Genomic DNA, 14,838 nt, shown 5'->3' with positions numbered 1-14,838 from the left:
ACTTTTAAATATTTAGTTATTTCTTAATACTTAGAACACTTAAACAAAACTTTATAAAACAAAAGAGCAGAATAATTAGATTCTTTCAGGAGAATACGACTTTTTTTCCTAAGCACACTGGACCATAGAGGAAGACCAAATGAATGTACAGTTGCCTGCTCGTTCACTTGCTGCATTTGACGCTGTCCGCACTGGTGGTGGCAATGCTATTAACCCCACACTTTGATGTGGCAAATCCCCAGAATCTGTTGGCTGGTCTCTGGCTAGAGAATGAGCACAGTTTCACCCTTGTGGCTCCAGAAAGGGCAAGACACACCACTGCCAGCCAGAAGAGAGAAAAGTCTTGTTCCATCTCTTTCCCATTGTCCCAAATAGCCAAGCACAGGTTCAACCACCCAAAATGCCACCCTTCTGCTGTGCAGTAGCCAAGGAAAAGACCCAGGAGGAGCAGCTCCAAGAATCTCTGGGCAGTCAATGCCCAGATACTTGCCCCAATTCTTTGTGTCCAAGCCACACTCAGCTGACAAAAGTCAACACTTCGTCTCTTTTTATTTTTTTCTTTTTTTTTTTTGAGACAGTTTCACTCTTGTCACCCAGGCTGGAGTGCAATGGCGCGCGATCTTGGCTCCCTGCAACCTCCACCTCCCAGGTTCAAGCGATTCTCCTGTCTCAGCCTCTCAAGTAGCTGGGATTACAGGCATCTGCCGAAATGCCTGGCTAATTTTTTTTTTTTTTTTTTGTATTTTTAGTAGAGATGGGGTTTCACCATGTTGGCCAGGCTTGTCTCGAACTCCTGACCTCAGTTGATCCACCTGCCTCAGCCCCCCAAAGTGCTGGGATTACAACACTTTGTCTCTTAAGCACTGCACAGTTGAGTTTATCTTGGCATTTTTCATAACCCAGCGTTCTGCTCTTTCCCCAGTTCTGCTTTTTCTGTAGTCCCCAACAGAACAGGCATGGGGCTGGCAGGAAAACCCCTGAGAAGATTCTAACAAAGATAATGGTGTGAATGACAATAATTATAAGGCTGTCAGGATAATGACTGTCACCTATTAATTTGCTCAAATTAACAAAACAACCTCTCAGTGTGGGAAAGGTAGCAGAAGAGAGGCTGTGATCATTTGGTAAAGGTATTATGTGGTTCACAAGAATGGCTGGTTGAATTTCCACTTCTCTGTGTTTTCAATAACTACAGTCTCATACAAGTACACACACAGATACTTACATCTATGAGTACATGAGAACATCTATTCTAGAAAATTTCACATAAGGAATAAGCACCCTGGCTGGTGTCCTGGATAACCTGAGTGTACATCACAGCTCTGGTACCAGCCAAGAGTGTGACCTTCAGCAAGTTACTTAAATAGCTCTGTGCCTCTTTTTCTTCATCTGAAAAGTGAGGGGAATGGCAGGATTTACCTCATCAGATTGTGGTAATAATTATATGAGTTAATTTCTGTAAAGCATTTAGCCCAGTGCCTGGCACATAGTAATCTGAATATAAAGTATCACTGTTTTTTTTTAATCCCTTTAGATATAATTGGTAGTCACAAAAAGTTATTTTTTATCCTCCTATAGCTCCCCTCAAAATCTTTAAGGTACTTTCCCTATAAAGACCTCTGGCCAGAGCATCCTCGACTCTCCTCCTTCCCTGCCACAATAGCACATCTTCTGTTAGATACTTGGTTCTAGGTTTTCATTATTTCAGATTCAACTGCACTTAAAACACACATACACACACATACTAGTATCACATCTCTCCCCTCACCCAAAAATAATAATATGATATGGAAATGGCATTTTTAACATCTCTTAGAATAATTTCCTGATGGAAAGAAAAGTCAGCAAATAGGAAGAAGAAGTCTTAGTGAGGAAAGACCAGAATGACAATCATAGGCTGCTTTTAGATCACTGAAAAGCTCCCAGGTCACTGACAGCCAAAAAAAGACAAAATCAAGAGGCACTGAAGTCCAAACAAGGTTTGCTTTTGTTTCCTGTCTTTCCTTCCCTTTCTTCCTTCCGTCCCTCTTTCCTTCTTTACTTTTCTCCTCAAATCAGGAAACCACATAGCTGGTTAGCACCCCCTTTCCAGATGTTGCAGCACAGTTATTAGGGTACTTGTTGGTAGAATGAAAGCTGACAAATGGCTGACTTTTCCTCTTAAGCACTGCACAGTCAAGTTCATCTTTGCATTGTTCATACTCCAGTTTGCTGCTCTTTCCCCAGTTCAGAGACCCCTTCCTTATCCCAAAGACTCCTAGGATCTCCCTTTCAAAACCAGTTTTCAAAAAAAGGTGGTAATTCAATGTGCAGCAAAAAGCAAATGAAGAACCCCATTTTAAGTTTGTATTTCACATGAGCATGTTTCTAGTATCCATCCAAGCATATGCTAAAACCTACAGGGGATTTCAAGCCTGGCTATGAAGCACAGGCAAGGAGTTTGGCATAAAGTAACTATTTAGTAAGTGTTAGATCTTGTTACTGTAGTTGCATCTTTCAAAGGTTTTCTTAGAAAAACAGGAAAGGGTACTCTCCCTACCTCTGCTTCCTCACCTTCTTTCTCATCATTCCTCTACTCAGTGATTTCTGGCTTCTGATGCATCCAAACAAGAAGAAGTATTTTCACTATGGCATTCCCTGCCTCCTCACTGTTCGTCAGCACAACCTCCTCATTCTTGACACTGTTTACTTCTCTGTTTTTATGAACCACTGCCCCCTTGCTTTCGTGAGCCCACTCCCACAAGACTCTCCCAGGCTCTCTCAAAAGCCACCAACTGATCACAGATACTCAAGCAAGAAGTCTGAAGTCTCCATCCCCAGCCCTGACCTCTCTCAGAACTCTAGATCCACATTTCTAACCAATTTTTCACCATTTTCCATGTCAAGATCTCAACTGGATGTGCCCAGGCCCCTCAAACTCAATTCTTAATTTCTCCTCCTGACTTTTATCTGGAAAACTGTCATGACCATAATTCCATTTGCCCAAGCACTGAGCCTGACTTCATTGCATTCCAGCTCTTCCTTGAATCCCAGCCCCTCGTCTCCAGCATACCAGGGTCCCCTAAAGAGTTCTGCAATCAGACTTTTCCTCTCCATCTTTTCTGCGAATGCCTGGACCATCACAACTGCCTACAGATGGATCCCTCGGCCTACACTGTCTCCCTGCTGCAGGGCATCTGCCGAGCTGCTGCCAGATGGATCTTCCTAAACCACGGCTCTCTGGTCATCTCAATTCTGCTTCCAAGTTTTCAAATTCTTCCATGGTTCCTCATCACCCACAATTTACCCATTAGCAGAGCACAAGTTATTTCATTAATTACAAAAGGACACTAAGAAATCAATGACAATCATTCTTGCCCTCATGATGCTTACAGTCGTCCATCACTAAAACTATAATGTTATTCAAAAATTATAAACAAAAATGAAAACATTGATTTTATAAAACCATGTTTTGTCCATATGACATCAGCTATCCAGATCTTTAAATAAGTAGCCAGTTACCTGATTCTTTCTTCCAAAAGTCTACTGTAACGCTAGGATATCCCACAAATCTGTGTCCCCCAACCCACACAGCTCGTGACTCAGCATTTTAGCATGCTCCATCCCTTGTCCAAGCTTTGACTCTTCAGTTCCTATTAGTAGGTGGAGGCAGCTGGAATGTCTTTCTCCAATTCCAACTCTTCCTTCAAGACTGAGCCCAAATGTTTCTCTCATCTTGATGCTATCCATGAAACTCTACATCAGTCATTCCTCCTCCAAGGTCTCACACCAATTTAAGCATCCCTGCTACAACATTTATTATAACAGATTGTTATTTGTTAAGGGACTAGCCCACAAGTCTATCCCATATGTCTAGCACTAAGAATTATGATTGGCACATAGGGAAAGCTCAACAAATCTGTATGAAATGAATGAATGAATTCATTGAAAGCCTACTTACCTAAATCTCCTATATATTCAAATGATTAATCAAATATCTTTCATTCAACAAAATGAATTGAGTGCATTTAGAAGGCATTGTGGGGTGAAGGAGATATGGCCCCTTCCTCTCTGGAGCTTAGAGTCTTTTTCCACCATTGAATCTGAAAAGCTAGCTGAATACGTGAGTAAAAAACTTAAAATCCAAATATTTTACCAAGATAACATCAGATGACAGGGCTGAAATGATCAAATAATTACCTGATTCTTTCTGATTCAGTTTTAAATGTTAAACCTTCAGTGATGGTTAACATACTCTCTGATGTGGAAGGGTGGGGTTGACTCATTATTGGGACAAGGGCAAATCGTGGCTCAGAACTGTCATTCAGAGCCTCTTGTTTGTCCTCTGTAGTCAGCTCAGTCACAGTAAGGTATGTGGTTTCTCTGAACACGTCATTCGTGTTTTATGTACTCAGATGCTTCCTTCTCATTGTCAACATCTGCTCTGAACTTTAAGTTAAAGTCAGGTCCACTTGTTTGTAGAATAGCTCATTGACATAAAGCAAATAACACATCCCAGCCAGTCAAATCCAAGAAACTCAGCTTTAAAAACACACTTGTATTAAAGAATTTCACTGCCAATCCATTCATTATGTTTACCTTTTTATTTTTTGGATCCATATAAATAGCTTTTCAAAAAAATCTAAATTGCCATGTTAACTTCTAAAAGTCAAACACTTAATTTATTCATCTAGCTGAAATTCAAGGACATCCCTAGATAGCTCTGTTAAGGAAGAGGGACAGAATATGTGGTGAAATATTGCCAGGTTAAAGACAATGAAGATTTCTTTGTCTGAACACCATAAGCCAAGCATATAAACATGCCTCATCCAAGTGGAAACCTAAATTGATTCTTTCGCATCGAGATGGAAAGGCAGAACAGGAAGTAAAATATTTAGAAGAGCAGTTCTGAATCTTGGAATTAAATCACACTAACTGTTCCTGAAAGGGACAATAAAAACAGGCAATTAACTTCTGGAGCCTCTGATTTTTTGAGACAGGTCCTTGCTGTATTGCCCAGGCTGGGGTACAGTGGTGCAATCACAGCTCATCACTGCAGCCTTGACCTTCCAAGCTCAAATGATCCTGTTACCTCAGCTTCCCAAATAGCTAGGTCTACAGGCAGGTGCCACTACAACCAGCTAACTTTTTATTTTTTGTAGAGACGAAGTCTTACTGTGATACCCAAGCTGGTCTCGAACTGCTGGGCTGTAGCAATTCTCCTACCATGGCCTCCCATGGTAGGAAGCCTCTGAATTTTATCAATAGTGCTGCTATGAAAAAAGAATATATTTTAACCTTCAAGGCCTTGTAGATTTTTCAAAACCCAGCATTTGCCAAAGAGCTCCTCTAAAGCTGTCATAATTTGGATACAGGGAGTACTACCATCTGTTTTAGCAAAAGGGGAAGAAATAGGTTATATAGGATCACCCAAGTCTGAAGCTAGAAGATATTTTGGAAACTTTGACAGCACTCAAGCCAAATCTGATCTCTTAATGTGTTTTGTTTGGCAGACCCAACGTTTTTGGTTTTGTTTTTTAGCAAATTTGAATGAATTGCTGATTTTTTTTAAATTTTTATTTTTGTTTTTTTGAGACAGAGTCTTGGTCTGTCACCCAGGCTGGAACACAGTGGCGTGATCTCGGCTCACTGCAAGTTCTGCCTGCCGGGTTCATGTCATTCTGCCTCAGCCTCCTGAGTAGCTGAGACTACAGGCGCCTGCCACCATGCCTGGCTAATTCTTTTTGTATTTTTAGTAGAGACAGGGTTTTGTCCTGTTAGCCAGGATGGTCTTGATCTCCCGACCTCGTGATCTGCCCACCTCTGCCTCCCAAAGTGCTGGGATTACAGGCGTGAGCCACCGTGCCCGGCCAAATTGCTGATATTTTAACACTAGAAGATTTCACATAAAAATCTGAATTTCAGGATTCTCTCAAAACATCGAAGGGTGTGGTAACACTGGGCCCTCGTTCTTACATAACGATTAACTGGAACTGAGTAAGTCTGGCTCTCACTGGATGAGGCATTTTCTCTCCAGGTCCTTCCACTCCCTAATATCTCCCTGACCACAGGACTAAGGTTTCCTTGCATTTAGTTTCACCTGTGCTATCCCCCACACCTTCACACACCTACTACCCAACCACTGTCCCCAGTCTTCTTTGCTCATTTATAATGCCTGTCTCATCTGGGTAAACCTTGTGAAGATTGTGATTACCACCACTGATCTTATTCAATCCCTTAATCCACCCATGAGGAAAGTGAAGTTGAGAGATGCCATGCTGAAGGAGAGAACAGTTTCAGGATCGTTTGCTCACCAATCCAGTGAAGAGTCATCTATTTCTAAGTCCTACTCTCAAACTCAAAAGTGAAAATAGCAGAATGTGTAAACCACTCAGAGTCTGAGAAAAGATGGAAAGGTCCGAATATTTAACAAAGTAAATACAAAAACAGAGATGTAACAGAGTTAAATTTAGGCAGAGTGAGGGCCAGACACTGAGATCCATTGGTATCATCATCTCCCTGGGTCCCACACTGTTACCAGGGTCACTGGACTGCTGGGTTCTCATTTCAGCTTCTCTCTACTCCACACAACCCTCTCCTGCAGAGCTTGGCCTGAGAGTAGTGTTCTGGTGAGCAAATCTATGATAATAACAACACTGATGTGTTCTTTCAGTTAGCAAACGTTTTGCACAATTTATACGTGATCATGTGATGTCTGATCTGTTGTCTAAATACATACTTTAGTATGTCATGTACAAAGTAGTATGTTCACTGTATTACCTTCATAATAAAAAAAATCAAGACACACGGAAAAATATATAGGATGCTGAAATGCAAAAAGATCTGGTGATTTGGGGAGTTTATTGGGAATCGTGAGAATATTGGTAATCGACATTCTTCCAGAGAATCTGTAAGTCCTGGTCTTCACATTTAGTGCCATCACTTTTGCTAACATTTTTTTTCATCCCACATCCTGTCTCTTCTCAGAGTTTAAGAGTTTCTTTTGGGTGGGTCATAAAAGTACAAGATCCCATGAGTGTTTAAAGGTATATTAAAACATTAAAATATGTCCCGTCACTGAACGTGTAAGGTAAAATTAATCTGAATGATGAAAATGATGATGCAAAGAGAAAAACAGAGAAACAGTTCTGCTACAGGAATCAGGCACAGTTTCTAACTAATATTAATAATAATTATCATACACTACGCCCCTGTTACATGTTAGTACAATAGTTCAAAGGACAGGCTCTGGGGGTAGACTCCTTGGTCCATTTACTTAGTTGTGTGACCTTGTAAAAATTCTCAGTCTAAGATCAAAATAACGCCTCCCTAGATAACATAAGACTATGTGGCTCCCTTGGCATAACATGTTTAATAAACATTAATTATTATTATTATTAATGATTGCAACAGAGAATAGAAAATGACTATATTCTGCCTATTGCCCCAGGAAAGTGCAAGTGTTTTCCAATCCGAAGAGTTTTAATCAAGCTAAGAGCTATTCATATCATTGGAATGCAGGTTTGGGGGTAAAATACTGTTGTATTTAGATAAAGCATTGAAGGATATCAGGAATACATTATTCTTTTATTGACTGAAAGTAACTGATAGGAAGTAAATATTGAGATTTTAATCAACTACTTATTTGAGAAGGAAACTCATAAAACTGAAATTAAAAGCAAAAAGTACAGTTAAGGACGTTGACACTGTTTATGTAAATATACCAATAATGTTCAATCACATTTTAATTTCTTAGCATGACATGCCATAGTCTCTATAATCTAGCCCCATCCCACCTCCCAGCCTTATCTGTCTTAAATTCCAGAGTTCAGCTACTCCAAACTGCTTCGCTTCCTGTAAACACACTAAACTTCCTTATCTCTGTGCTATTCTCTTGTTCCAGCAGGCCTCTTTTCGATCAAGGAAATCCTCTTCCTTCTTCAAGTCCCAGCTAAATTGCTACACCCACCCCACAACTTTTCTTCATACTTAGCCTTGAATGAACCTCTCCTTTTCTTTGTCATTCAGTAGCACACTATTGATGTTGCTACCCTATGACTCCATTTATCCTATCTTGTAATACAGAAATTTGTAAGTCTATTTTTCCTCACTAAACATTTGGAGGCAGGGACCATGTGTTCTTTCTTTTTTCGAACTTGGTTTTTTGTTATAGTTCAATCTCATCATCTATAAGAGTTACTTTGGTGTCTGCCAAGAACCTCCTGAAGAAAAGGCTAAGTAGATCAAAATATATACATTTTTGCAATCATTAATTCAAGTCGAAGTCATTAAGTAATACTATCTTGGAAAGCCATGATGGAAAACAACATGGTATTTCCTCAGAAAAATTAAAAATAGAATTACCATATGATCCAGCAATCTCACTATATACCCAAAGGAAAGGAAAGCATTATACTGAAGAGACAGCTGCATTTCCATGTTCCTTGCAGCATCATTCACCATAGCCAAGATATGGAATCAACCTAAATGTCTATGAGTGGATGAATGGATAAAGAAATGTGATACACACACACACAATAGGAGACTAACTCAGATTTGAAAAAGAAGGAAATCAGTCAGGCGCGGTGGCTCATGCCTGTAATCCCAGCACTTTGGGAGGCCAAGGCGGGTGGATCACCTGAGGTCAGGAGTTCAAGACCAGCCTGGCCAACATGGTGAAACCCCATCTCTACTAAAAATACAAAAAAAATTAACCAGGCATGGTGGCACGGGCCTGTAATGCCAGCTACTCGGGAAGCTGAGGCGGGAGAACTGCTTGAACCTGGGAGGCAGAGGTTGCAGTAAGCCAAGATTGCACCACTGCACTCCAGCCTGGGTGACAAAAGCAAAACTCTGTCTCAAAAAACAGAGTGAAACTCCATCTCAAAAAAAAAAAAAAAAAAAAAGAAGGAAATTGGCCAGGCACAGTGGCTCATGCCTGTAATCCAGCTTGGGAAACATGGCAAAACCCCATCTCTACAAAAAACACAGAAATTAGCTGGGTGTGGTGGCACATGCTTGTAGTCCCGGCTACTCGGGAGGCCGAGGTGAGAGGATCACCTGAGCCTGGTGAAGTCGAGGCTGCAGTGAGAACAAAGAGAGAGAAGAAAGAGAAGAAAAGAGGGAAGGGGAGGGCAGGGCAGGGCGGGGCAGGACGGGGCAGGACAGGGCAGGGCAGGGGAGGGGAGGGGAGGGGAGGGAGACTTGAATCTAAAATGGTTGAAGTCAGAGAAGAGAGTAGAACCCTGGTTACCAGTAGCTAGGGTTGGGGTGAAGAGATGTTTGTCAAAGGATACAAAATTTCAGTTAGGAGCAATAAGTTCAAGAGATCTATTGTGCAACATATTGACTATAGTTAATAACAATGTATTGTATTTTCAAAATTGTTAAGATGGTAGACTGGGCCGGGCGCGGTGGCTCAAGCCTGTAATCCCAGCACTTTGGGAGGCCGAGGCGGGCGGATCACGAGGTCAGGAGATCGAGACCATCTTGGCTAACACGGTGAAACCCCGTGTCTACTAAAAAATACAAAAAGCTAGCCGGGCGAGGTGGCGGGCGCCTGTAGTCCCAGCTACTCGGGAGGCTGAGGCAGGAGAATGGCGTAAACCTGGGAGGCGGAGCTTGCAGTGAGCTGAGATCCGGCCACTGCACTCCAGCCTGGGCGACAGAGCGAGACTCCGTCTCAAAAAAAAAAAAAAAAAAAAAAAAAAAGATGGTAGACTGAAAGTGTTCTCACCACACCAAAAAAAAAAAAAAAGATAAAAATGTGAGATAATACATAGGTTAATTATGTTGGTTGGGCCATTCTACAATGTATTACTATTTCAAAACATCGTGTTGTGTGCATCACAAATATATACAATTTTTATTACCTAATTAATTAATTAGGGGTTTGAAAGATTGGGGCAAGGAAGTAAAACTTGAAAATGTGACCACGGCTGTGTAGTTGTCATCCTCTAGCTTGAGTTGCAAGGCCAGATCCACCCCAGAGCACCATGTGTCCTGATAAAGATTCAGACACCAATCAATTCACACCACCTTTTCAGACTCAAAGTCAGAAGCCGGAAAAGATTTCCTAATGTCTTGATCTACCTCCCCATATCTTTGGTTCCTCCCGATGCTCATCCTATGGATATGAAGGATACTTGTTATTCCACTCGCCTACACACAAAATGGAAGAAACCAATAGGGATGTTATTAGGGGATGGGTGGTGCTGAAAGTCTGAGTTGCTGCAAAATTGCAGGTTAAGCTATTTTGTTAGCTAATTCCTACTTCCGAGGACATTTTTGAGGTGGTGGGGAGCGGGACTGGTTTCTGGCAATGATTTGGGTATTAACCATGTTTTCTGCATTTACATATTTATTATTAATTATTGCAACAGATAATAGAAAATGGCTTTACTCTGCATTTGGTCCAGGAAAGTGTAAGTGTTTTCCTATTAGAAGTTTTAAAAGACGCTATAATCGTGCAGCAAATAATCATCCTTTCTCTTCGGAATCTTCTCTAGCTTCCTCAGCTCTGCCTAAACCTGCCTGAAGAATTTCTCAAAGCTGAAGCCAACTCCAATACAAGAAACTGTTAAGGCATAACAATTTACAAAATTCGATAGAACAACGGAAAATTCTACTCTGGGTGTAGGGAATGGGGGAATCCACCTTCAGTATGAACTATTATTCAGTTAATTCAAGATTTTTTTAAAAACACATCAAAACTGTAGCCTAGAAAATTGATCAAAAATGTTATATCGAATAACTTACTATATAAGTAATATATTTAGTGTAAACCCTGACTAAACTTCCGGAATAATTTGCGTTGGATAGACTAGGGACCCCAAAAACAAGGTAAAGCATTGATTTGCTTTGGACGGCCAAGTTTGTTCGTGGTTATCAGCTCTCTGGAAAGCCTCTGGGCGCTGCTGAAGCCACGGCAGGTTACCTCGGGCGAACCAAAGATGAGGCATTAAGCACCAAGTCCTCCCAAGTTCTGGCTAAGCGGCCAGGTGGCCGCGGTGCCGGTGCCTCCTGCGGCGGTGGCAAAGGCTGGGCTCCCGCGCTTGCCCAGGGCTGACGGGTGGTGCTGAACCTGGCGCCAGCGTGCAGAATCCGCCGGCCCTGCGCGCTGCGCTCCACGTAGGTCAGGAGTACCGCCGGCTCCCCAATCCCAACCCTCCGAGGGCACCTGCTTGCTCGCGCTCCGGACCAAGGCAGTTGGAGGCCTTTCGGTCCTCTGGGAAATGGAGGCAGACCTGCAACACATGCACCTCTCCCTGCTCTTCCACCAGCAACCCTAGAAGCTCTCTCGGGAGTCCAGGGGCAGCTCTCTGGGGGGCCAACGTACCACCCCCAGGACCACCCTCCCTCTCTTTCTACTCCGTGCAAAATGCCGCCTTCAGATTCCCGGGAAAACTTGCCCACTTTGTAGAAGCGCCCCATCAAAAAGTGAGGAGGCGAGGGGCGGGCGCACCGTGGACACTCGAAGCCCCGGCATACACCCCAGACAAAAGCCACGTTCCATGCTGCTCCACCACCCCCTCCTACTGCTCGGAGTCGGAGTGACTTCTTGTCTCTAGGACGCAGGGCAGCAGGGACTGCTGCCCTCCCTTGGAACCCTCCCCACAAGCTCCAGCCCTTTACCTGAGTCCCGGCCTCTGCGGGGCCTCCGGTACTCAGCACCCGGCGCAATGCCCCGGGCGGCCGGGCTGGTGGTGTAGTGGGGGCCGCGGCTGCCGCTCTCCCGTACAGCTCCGGGCCCGCCGGGCGGCTATTTATCCGAGCCAGCTGCGGCCCCGGCCCCTGCCGGAGTATTAGGCAATCGGTCCCGCTACGCGCGGCCCCGGGAGCCGCTGCCCTCTGCCCCCACAGACCCGCAGCGGCGGCGGCCACATGGAGCTGGGGAGCCGGCCCCCTTCTCTGGGCTCCACCTTCTCTTTCTCCTCCTCCTCCCCGGGGTTTCCCTGTTGTCTTTTTCTCCCTTGTCTGTCTTTGCGGGGCACCCCGGCCAGTCTGAACCGGTTGTGACTGCGCGGGTGGTTGGGGGAAGGAGGAGGAGGCGGCGGAGGAGATGGAGGCGGAAAAGCGGGCGGTAGGGGCGCTGTGCCTGCTCCCGCTGCTCCCAGCCCCACCAGGAGTAGGGAGGGCACTGCCCGAGCCGCGGCCCCGGCCCTACCAGGCCTGGACCCACTAAGGCCACGAGAGAGGTGGGCACCGTCGGCCAGGCACCCTCTCGGTGCGCACACACGCGCGTACCCAGGCGCCGCTGTGCCCCCGCCGCCCACCACGTGCCCTGACGGAGCCCGCCAAGGACCGTGCGCATTTCGGGGGAGCCGGGGTCTAGAAATGAATGCTAGTTGTCCTTGGTCTCCCTGGCTCCCGGGGCCACTGGCGCCCTCCTGGCCGGAGCTGTATGCTCAACTGGCAGTGGTCCCGGAGAAACGGGCACCAGAACTTTGTGGAGTCCGTGATCCTGGGAAGTGAGGAGTGAGGATGCCAAGTGAAGTCCTTTGTGACAGCTCCGCGGGAAAGGAGGGCGTCCCGTGGTGCACACACACACACACAGAGGCTGCTTCTAAGGACGTCAGTCTGTCCTGCAGTTGAACTGCACTAACAATACTACCATTAGCAATACTATCTTTGGCTGAACGGTAATGGGCTTGCGCGCGGATACGGATGGCTGTTTTATCCCTCAGAGTCACTGCAGCAGCTGGGGGCTGTCCAGAGGTACCAGTGGTTCGCCAGCCGTGGGAACCCTCCAAAGTCATAGGCACTTTTTGTGTTTCTCTGTGTATGTGTTTTTCTGGGAAGCCACACCACACTGGGGCCATCAACCACCTTGATGAGAACTCCCTTTATACACTGAAAGTCACTGGTCCTGGCCTAGACGAAGACTTTACACCCGGCAAAGGCTTGGTTTCAGAAGTGCTGATCAAGCTGCTGAGCCTCCATTTCCTTGTCTATGAAATCACAAGAATCTTCCTGTATCATGGAGTCTGTGTGAGATGAGAGTTTAAAAAACCTGTGGAGCCTAGGCAACCATGTCATGTTTTCTTACAGCACAAATGTGGTGGAGGTTCAGTCCTTTTGCCCCCATCAGTCCTTTCTACTCAATTTACTGACTTTCAGGTTAGAGGGAAGAGAATGACCACTGCTAGTCAATAGTATTTTGTTTTGTTGTAAGAAGGAAAAAGAGAAGGGGGAAAAGTAACAGAAAGAGAGCAAGGTGGTTCCAAGAATAAGTTCTGGAAGAAAAAATGGAGAAGCTATACTGTCAACACCATAAAAAACTTACTTCCGAAGAGGAGAGGGAACACAATAGGGGATTCTTAGGCTGTATTTTTTACCTTATTTATTGTTAGTCAAGTGCGTTCACTTTGTGATAATGCATTGACCTCTACACTGATAATTTGTGTTATTTTCTCTATATGTTTCAATAAAAGATTTTTTTTTAGATGGAGTCTTGCTCTGTTGCCCAGGCTAGAGTGCAGTGGCATGATCTCAGCTCATTGCAACCTCCACCTCCCAGGTTCAAGTGATTCTCCTGCCTCAGCCTCCTGAGTAGCTGGGATTACAGGCAAGCAGCACTACACCTGGCTAATTTTTGTATTTTTAGTGGATACGGGGTTTCACCATGTTGGCCTGGTCTTGAACTCTTGACCTCAAGTGATTCACCACCTTGGCCTCCAAAGTGTTGAGATTACAGGTGTGAGCCACCACACCCTGCCAATGAAAGGTAATTTTAGAAAGTCTGTCTTTGATTCAAATACTTCCTAAGCACTAGAGCCCATGTTATCTTGATTGTTGCTCAAACCAATCAATGTGTATGAACTTATGTTTTGGGGACAAGGAAACCGTGCCTGGAAAATATTCTACATCCACCAACTGGTTTCTGAAATTGACACATGCCTGTTATCACTTTCACCAAGTTTTCCCAGATTTCTTTTGGAAGAAAGAAATCTTGGCCAGCACTTCCATCTCTACTCAGGCCAACCCTTGCCTATCAACTAAGAACCAAATATAAGCTTGTGCTCACATACAGGCATGCTCCCAGCTTTAGAGAGAAAGACTGGTTCTCAGAGGTCATAAACTCAGATGACTTCAGGGCCAGGTTTCTAATGTAATTAATGAAGTGGCTAGAAGGGAGCTTGGAGGAATCAGAGAGCTGGAATCTGGCCCTGGGGCAGTGTACACTTGGCTCAGGGGACTGTTGCCAGGCTGGAATGTGAAAATTGCCCCCATCATCTGCAGGAGAGCATTAAGACATGTAAAAGAACTCAGAAATCTAGTTGAGCCCTGACACTTTACTTGCAAATGGAATTTGACCGGGAGAAGCTTAAGATGTGCTCCAGATTACCCTGAGGGTGGGGGAGGCAGACAAGTCAGCAGAGACAAGGCTAAAACCACCTCTCTATACCCCCACTTTTTTCCCTCAAGCGACAAAAAATGCAAGATGTGCTTGCAAAGCAAGAATCAGATAAGTTAGATATTGCTGGCTTTACAGCTCTGGCCAGCCCTTTGGGTCACTCTCCAGGCTCAGAAATAGTTTCAACAAGATGGAAAAAGGCAGGCTATTAAATAAGCCAGATTTAAATGAACCCGGCTTTGGAAGAAAAGGAACCTGAGAAATGCTTTTAAAGAAAAGTTGATACAGAGGTGTCAACTAAATAAAAGAGTTCATTCTTTGCTTTGCATTGTTATTATTAAGCATTTATTAAGAACTTCATAATTTGCGAAATGTTCTAAGGTCTCCCTTTCTTAAACTATTTGCCACCTTAGTCCTTTAGAGAATGAGATGGAGCAATTAACATAAAATTGCTCTTTCATCCTTATCCCAGCATGGAAGCAGAAACACGAAACAAAGAGGGC

General features: G+C 44.2%; 1 protein-coding gene across 2 annotated transcripts in view; it reads right to left on the bottom strand.

Moving 5' to 3' along the window:
* The window catches only part of SLC16A9 (solute carrier family 16 member 9), a 58,556-nt gene extending 46,348 nt beyond the window's left edge, over positions 1 to 12,208 (bottom strand). The window contains exon 1 of one of the 2 annotated variants that reach the window (XM_033208798.1): positions 11,614 to 12,208. The gene's annotated coding sequence lies outside the window, so the exon portion shown is untranslated. The remainder of the gene's footprint in view (positions 1 to 11,613) is intronic. The other variant, XM_033208797.1, reaches the window with a different exon arrangement.
* Positions 12,209 to 14,838: the final 2,630 nt, after the last annotated feature.

Source organism: Trachypithecus francoisi, unplaced genomic scaffold (assembly GCF_009764315.1).
Source record: "Trachypithecus francoisi isolate TF-2019V2 unplaced genomic scaffold, Tfra_2.0 Lachesis_group9, whole genome shotgun sequence".
Lineage (NCBI taxonomy): Eukaryota > Metazoa > Chordata > Mammalia > Primates > Cercopithecidae > Trachypithecus > Trachypithecus francoisi.
The sequence above is the reverse complement of the archived record's forward strand: the minus strand, read 5'-3'. Positions and strand labels throughout refer to the sequence as shown.